At 50.0% G+C, this 6,000-nt stretch overlaps 1 long non-coding RNA gene across 1 annotated transcript in view; it reads left to right on the forward strand.

The window, feature by feature from the left end:
• The first annotated feature begins 3,272 nt into the window (after window positions 1-3,272).
• The window catches only part of LOC148111532 (uncharacterized), an 18,740-nt gene continuing 16,012 nt past the window's right edge, over window positions 3,273-6,000 (forward strand). Inside the window, exon 1 of the long non-coding RNA XR_015730464.1 lies at window positions 3,273-3,380. This is a non-coding gene — a long non-coding RNA (uncharacterized LOC148111532). The remainder of the gene's footprint in view (window positions 3,381-6,000) is intronic.

Here is a 6,000-nt window from a genome sequence, read left to right on the forward strand (position 1 = left end):
CAACTTCTCGGCCACCGAGAAGAGTGTGGGGGGGTCAATTTATATTCCAAAGCACCTGAAGGCAGAACAAGAAACAATGGATGGAAACGAATCAAAGAGAGAAGCAAGCTGGAATTAAGGAGAAACGTCCTAACAGAGAGAACAAATACACCAGTGGAACAACTTGCCACCAGAAGTTGTGGATGCTCCATCGCCGCAGGTTTTTAAGAACAAACTGGACTTGTCTCAACTGGTAGGGTCTCCTGCGGTGCCGTAAAGGAACAGCCCCCCCATTCCCTGCCACCGAGGTGGGTGAGCTGCCAAGGGGGCCCTGTGATCGGAGCCACGTGGAAACAGGGCTGGGATCTTGACGGGATCCTTTCTCCCCCTCCGCCCACCCCCTGGGAAGTGAGTCAGCCTGTCAAACATCTGGCATGTGCGTTCGCTCACATCTGATGCAGGCACCCCACCCCACCCCTCACCCAACGGCCAAGTAGAACGGCTGATCCTCTTCACTCCAAACCTCAAAACAGGCCAAGGTTTTACGAGCGGCCCTTGACCTTTCTCGGAATGTCCATCCCGAACCCGTAGGCCTCTACTCTAACCACTAGGCGACCGCTGCCTTCTCCAAACTCTGCACGTGATCTGGGGTTTTTTGGAAGGTTTGCCTGCGCTGCTGCCCACCCACCCACCCAGCTCTTCCCCCTCTTCCTTCCAAGGCCGAGCCAAGAATGACAGCTGTGGTTCCCCGCCAATCTGGGCAATCCAGATGTTTTCGCACAGCGCTAGGGATTCTGGGAAATGCAGTCCAACAGGTGTGAAGGGGAAAAAAAGGAGCCATTCCTGGACACGGGGAACGTTCCAGTTTTGGGTCCAGCAGCCAGACCTGTGAACCGCAGGGGCAACGTGAAAAGGAATCGGTGTCCCTGCTCATGGGCAGAGGGCAAAATTGTCCGGTTCCATGCAAAAGGGGAGCTCTCTTGCATTGTCACGGCAATTGTGTTTTTTCCCCTAAACCAGTGTTTCTCCATCTAAGATTTGCGGACTTCACGTCCCAGAATTCCCCAGCCATGTATGCTGGGCGTCTGTGCTTGGGAACATGCTGGCTGGGGAATTCTGGGAGTGGAAGTCCACCCGTCTTAAAGCATGCTGGCTGGGGGATTCTGGGAGTTGAAGTCCACCCGTCTTAAAGCATGCTGGCTGGGGGATTCTGGGAGTTGAAGTCCACCCGTCTTAAAGCATGCTGGCTGGGGGATTCTGGGAGTTGAAGTCCACCCGTCTTAAAGCATGCTGGCTGGGGGATTCTGGGAGTTGAAGTCCACCCGTCTTAAAGCATGCTGGCTGGGGGATTCTGGGAGTTGAAGTCCACCCGTCTTAAAGCATGCTGGCTGGGGGATTCTGGGAGTTGAAGTCCACCCGTCTTAAAGCATGCTGGCTGGGGAATTCTGGGAGTTGAAGTCCACCCGTCTTAAAGCAGGCTGGCTGGGGAATTCTGGGAGTGGAAGTCCACTCATCTGAAAGCATGCTGGCTGGGGGATTCTGGGAGTGGAAGTCCACTCGTCTGAAAGCATGCTGGCTGGGGGATTCTGGGAGTTGAAGTCCACCTATTTTAAAACATGCTGGCTGGGGAATTCTGGGAGTTGAAGTCCACCCATTTTAAAGCACGCTGGCTGGGGAATTCTGGGAGTTGAAGTCCACCCATCTTAAAGCATGCTGGCCGGGGAATCATATAAGTGTGTCCATCAATACATCAGACACTGAGTTCCATTAGAGGAAAGATCTTCTCTTAAAATACTGTACATGGAAATAGATCCACGGTGCTGATTGCAGCAGTAACATCTGGCTGATAAAGACTTCTTCCCAAGAGAGAGAAATGGCTAATTTTAGGATATTTGTCCCCAACTCATCTCAAGGGCCTGTCTTCTTCGCCCCCGGAGCCGAGGGTGGCAAAACATTTATTTCCCTTCCCAGCCTGTCGGCATCCTGATTTCCGGTGCTCCCAGCGTTGTGACACATGGAAAGGGGAGGTCAGGCCAGATCGGGGCTCCCTTGGGATCTGTTGTCCGAGCCAGCTGTGGGCCAGGGAGGTGAAGGGCTTGGAAAGTTGAGCGAGGACGGGAAACATCCGTGCAGCTGCACCCAGCTGTGGCCAAAGGGTTTTGCCCGGGAGGAAGAATTGGGATCCGGGGTCCCAACAAAAGAGACCACCAGAGCGCTGCTGGGAAGACAGAAACGGGCTTTTGTTACAGATGACCAGAAGGAACCGCAAACCTTCCAGTGCTCAGGATCTGCTGGGATCCACTGGGATCTCTTTACCCTGGTCTGCAGGGGTGGGATTGAAAAATTTCAGCAACTGCTTTGCTCCCCGGTTACTGGGTGGGCGTGGTCATGGGGCGTGGCCTACTCGGCCTCCTGCACCACGGTGGAGAGGGACATTTTCGGCCTCCCCAGGCTCTGGAGGCTTTCCACCTGAGGCGGGCTGCGTGGAGACTCGTGGGAGGGGAGGGGCGGAGTGGGAGGGGTCAGCCACTCCTTGGAACAACCGGTTCGGCGAACCACATTAAAATTAACATCCGGTTTTCCCGAACCGGCTGAATCCCATCCCTGCCAGTCTGAATCTTTCTATGTAAACTGACAGCAGAAGGACTAAATGTAAACTCACCCAGCCCATCATTCAATTCCCTTTTCTTCCTTAATAAGGGCCCTGGAACGATGGGTGCTGTAGTCCAGTGCCAGCCAAGAGGAAAAGGGACTCCCTGGGGCAGCTGTTTAAATTATTGCTGGACTACATTACCCAAGAGTCCCAGCCAGCAGGACCCCCGAAGGATGCCATGCTGGTGGTACTTCATCTCCAGCAGAGAGGGTGTGCCAACTTTACGACCGAAATCTTTCTTGAATTCCTCCGTTCTTTGTGCCAAATAACATTTCCACTGTAGCCTCCAAAGACGAAGAAAAAGGATATATGTACAAATCAAGGAATGTCCTAAAAGACTAAAATTGCCTCATTACAAGTCTGGGAGAATAAACAATGTGGCTCTTATACCCCAAACAAACCGATCATCGGACGAACTTCTTCTGCAGATGATGTTTTATTCTTAAATTACCACCATGGGGAAGCTTTGAGGCTGGGTGGCCAGGCTCTGCCGGGTGGGGGAGAGAGCAGAAATTAAGTTTATTTTGCTAAATGCAAAGGAATGCAGACATTTTCCCCCTCGTCCGAACAAAACCAAAAACATAGTGTTTTTTTTATTATTAAAACGTTCAAATCTGCCTTTCTTTTTCCTCTTCGGTTAGATGTAAGGAAATGATGGGAAAAAGGAGGATTTGGGCGAACGTCGAGAGACCTTGACTTACGACACTTCGTTTAGTGACCGTTCGAAGTTACGGCAGCACTGAAAAAGGTGATTGAGAACTCTTTTCACACTTACGACCAGGGGTGGGCTTCAGAAATTTTAGCAACGGGTTCTCTGCCCGGTTGCTGGGTGGGAGTGGCCTTGATGGGCGTGGCCTACTCGGCCTCCAACACCACGGCAGGGGGAGGCGTTTCCCACTCCTGGCTGGCCCCGCCCACCCCGCCCCTCGCAGGAGTCCCCACGCAGCCCATTTTGATGCAGGTAAGTGCAGGGTGTGCTCAGTCAGGGTGAAAAAGGGACCTACCGGAAGTTCGGGAAGGCTGGAAACAGGCCCGTTTTTACCTCCAGAGGGCCTCCGGTGCCTGGGGAGGCCATTTTCACCTTCTTGGAGGCTCGAGAAAAGCCACCGGAGCCTGGGGAGGGCAAAAACGCCCTCCCCTCATGGTGAAGGAGGCTGACTAGGCCACGCCCACCATGGCCACACCCACCCAGTAACCGGGCAGAGAACCCCCTTGCTAAAGTTTTTGAAGCCCACCCCTGCATGTCGTCCTGTTTGGACTTCCGATTTGTGCGACCGCATTTTCCGGCACATCTGGAAAACGCCAACCCGAAAAAGATGAGGCAAAAGATGGACGAGAAAAACAGCACGGGGATCCTTCGGCCTGTGAAAATCATATCGAGAGGAGTCGATCTACGCGGTTGAAACCCTGAAGAGCTTCAGGGCAGACGGTTACGGAAATCAGTGGGCGTCGGGGTGACTGATGGTGGGTGAGTGGGCAGATAAATTAATCATTTGTCCAGAACAGGATTCCTGGTTCCAAAAATCTGTAGAATATAGTTAGGACTGAAGAGAACTTTCCCACCTCCCTTCAACCAGCAAATGTGAATTCAAGGTCCTGTTGAATAACAGAATAATAAGAGATGGAAAGGACCTTGGAAGCCTTCTAGAAACTTCTTCAAGTGTCCTGCTTGAACAGGACACTTTATACCCATGACGGCGAACCTATGGCACACGTGCCACAGTTGGCACGCGGAACCATATCAGTGGGCACACTAGCATTGCCCTAGTTCAGCTCCGGCGCATATGTGTGTGCCAGCCAGCTGATTTTCAGGCCTTCTGGGCCCACCGGAAGTCAGGAAACGGGCCATTTCCGGCCTCCGGAGGGCTTCTAGGTGGTGTGGGGAAGGCAGTTTTCGCCCTCCCCAGGCTCCTAGAAAGTCTCTGGAGCTCTGGGGAGAGTGAAAAATGGGCCTACCAGGGCTCACCGTGTCATTGCATGCCAAAAGCGTGGGGAGCATGGGGGGGTCATGCGCACATGCGTGGGGGGCGGGGGGCATTGAATTATGGGTGTGGGCTCGCGTGCCCACGGCCTCCCCTCGCACTCCCGCCACTTTTGGCATGTGACGGCAAAAAGGTTTGCCATCATTGCTCTATACCTGTGATCCATCCATCTGTCACCTATCTATCATCTATCATCTGTCTATCTTATCTATCATCCCTATCATTATCTATCTATCTATCTATCTATCTATCTATCTATCTATCTATCTACCTACCTACCTACCTACCTACCTACCTACTTACCTACCTACCTACCTACCTATCCACCCGTCCATCTGTCACCTATCATCTATCTATCTATCGGTATCTATCTGTCTATCTACCTACCTACCTACCTACCTACCTACCTACCTACCTACCTACCTATCCACCCGTCCATCTGTCACCTATCATCTATCTATCTATCTATCTATCTATCTATCTATCTATCTATCTACCTACCTACCTACCTACCTACCTTTCCACCCGTCCATCTATCACCTATCATCTATCTATCTATCTATCTATCTATCTATCTATCTATCTACCTACCTACCTACCTATCATCTATCTATCTATCTATCTATCTATCTATCTATCTATCTATCTATCTACCTACCTACCTACCTACCTACCTTTCCACCTGTCCATCTATCACCTATCATCTATCTATCTATCTACCTATCTATCTATCTATCTACCTACCTACCTACCTATCTATCATCTATCTATCTATCTATCTATCTATCTATCTATCTATCTATCTATCTACCTACCTACCTACCTACCTACCTATCTATCATCTATCTATCTATCTATCTATCTATCTATCTATCTATCTATCTATCTATCTACCTACCTACCTACCTACCTTTCCACCCATCCATCTATCACCTATCATCTATCTATCTATCTATCTATCTATCTATCTATCTATCTATCTATCTATCTATCTATCTATCTATCTATCTACCTACCTACCTACCTACCTACCTACCTACCTACCTACCTACCTACCTACCTACCTACCTATCTATCTATCTATCTATCTATCTACCTACCTACCTACCTACCTACCTTTCCACCCGTCCATCTATCACCTATCATCTATCACCTATCACCTATCTATCTATCTATCTATCTATCTGTCTGTCTGTCTGTCTGTCTGTCTGTCTGTCTGTCTGTCTGTCTGTCTGTCTGTCTATCTATCTATCTATCTATCTATCTATCTATCTATCTATCTACCTACCTACCTACCTACCTTTCCACCCGTCCATCTATCACCTATCATCTATCTATCTATCTATCTATCTATCTATCTATCTATCTATCTATCTATCTATCTAT

Source organism: Pantherophis guttatus, chromosome 18 (genome assembly GCF_059756535.1).
Source record: "Pantherophis guttatus breed Tessera chromosome 18, ASM5975653v1, whole genome shotgun sequence".
NCBI lineage: Eukaryota > Metazoa > Chordata > Lepidosauria > Squamata > Colubridae > Pantherophis > Pantherophis guttatus.